Source organism: Octodon degus, unplaced genomic scaffold, assembly GCF_000260255.1.
Source record: "Octodon degus isolate 3935 unplaced genomic scaffold, OctDeg1.0 scaffold00163, whole genome shotgun sequence".
Taxonomy (NCBI): domain Eukaryota; kingdom Metazoa; phylum Chordata; class Mammalia; order Rodentia; family Octodontidae; genus Octodon; species Octodon degus.
The window spans coordinates 2,039,479-2,040,705 of record NW_004524739.1 but is presented as its reverse complement, the minus strand read 5'-3'; the positions used below and the strand labels follow the sequence as shown (position 1 = coordinate 2,040,705).

The 1,227-nt window shown below is 49.1% G+C and overlaps 1 pseudogene; it reads right to left on the bottom strand.

Moving 5' to 3' along the window:
* LOC111813077 overlaps nt 1–1,045 on the bottom strand; it is a 3,303-nt pseudogene extending 2,258 nt beyond the window's left edge.
* Nucleotides 1,046–1,227: the final 182 nt, after the last annotated feature.

The following is a 1,227-nucleotide window of genomic DNA, read 5'->3' as shown; positions in this document are numbered from 1 at the left end:
TTAGGCTCTTGCGCTTGCCAGGGTAGCGCTTAATTCCACTGAGCTATCTCCCTGGCCCCAAAGATAGAGTTTGAAGATTTTTTTTCTTTTCTCCAGACCTAGTGATTGAACTCAGGCCCTAGGGCTTGCCAGGGAAACCCTTATTCCACTGAGTCATCTCCCCAGTCCCAACAAGCACTTCTCCAAGGGGAGACGAGGCTCAGACTGTGGCTCCACAGAAAGCCATTCTGAGCAAAGCTGTTTCTTCTCAGCCGCTTAGTCTTCACAGGAAACTCTTTGAGCTCATCCTCTGTGAAGGGAAGGCAACGCTCATTACTCTCAGGATATTCCTCCCATTCCACTGGACTCAATACCCTGTGTTCTGTTTCCAGGGAAGATGTGTGGCCCTGCTCTTCTTCCACAGTGGAGGGAGAGAGAGACCATTCTGAAGGCAGCCTTGCTCTCTATTTCCCTTTGTTTAGGGTGTGCTATGTCCTCCAAATCCTCCAGCTTGTCTCAGTCAGTCTCTGCACTCTGAGAAGTCTCCACTGTGGTCATCTGTCAGAGTCTTCAGGAACTCACTTTTCCTCCTGGTGGTTCTGCAAGAGGAACTGGTCTTAGCTGGAGGGGTCGTGCTGGAGGGGCTCTCTTGGGAGAGCTTAGAATCACACCACCAGCCAGTACCTAAAACCAGACTCCTGGCTAGAGGAAAGGCATCCTGACGTGTGTTCCATTCTGTCAGCTTTCCGTGCCCTGGACTTGGAAGGAAGTGCTGCAGGCTCAGGAGCCCCGTTCTTCTATACACTTTGAACTGTGGTTGATGGTTTATCTCCATTTGCATGGTGAGATCCTAGTGAGGCAAAGGCAGCAGAGAAGGCAGCGGCAGCAGTGTGGATGACTAGCATCTTGGAGGGTTCTTGGCACTAGGCGGACTTTCCCACACTCCAGAAGGGGGCCTGGTAGGTCTGCATGGCTAGTTCTATTTGCCAGCTTCTGGATTCTAAGAGGGAAAGTCTTCCTCATTAAACCGCAAGTTTTCTACCTTGTCGTCTTCTTCTTCTTCTTCTTCTTCTTCTTCTTCTTCTTCTTCTTCTTCTTCTTCTTCTTCTTCTTCTTCTTCTTCTTCTTCTTCTCCTCCTCCTCCTCCTCCTCCTTCTCCTCTTCTTCTCTTCTTCTTCTTCTCCTTCTTCTCCTTCTTCTTCTTCTTCTTCTTCTTCTTCTTCTTCTTCTTCTTCTTCTTCTTCTTCT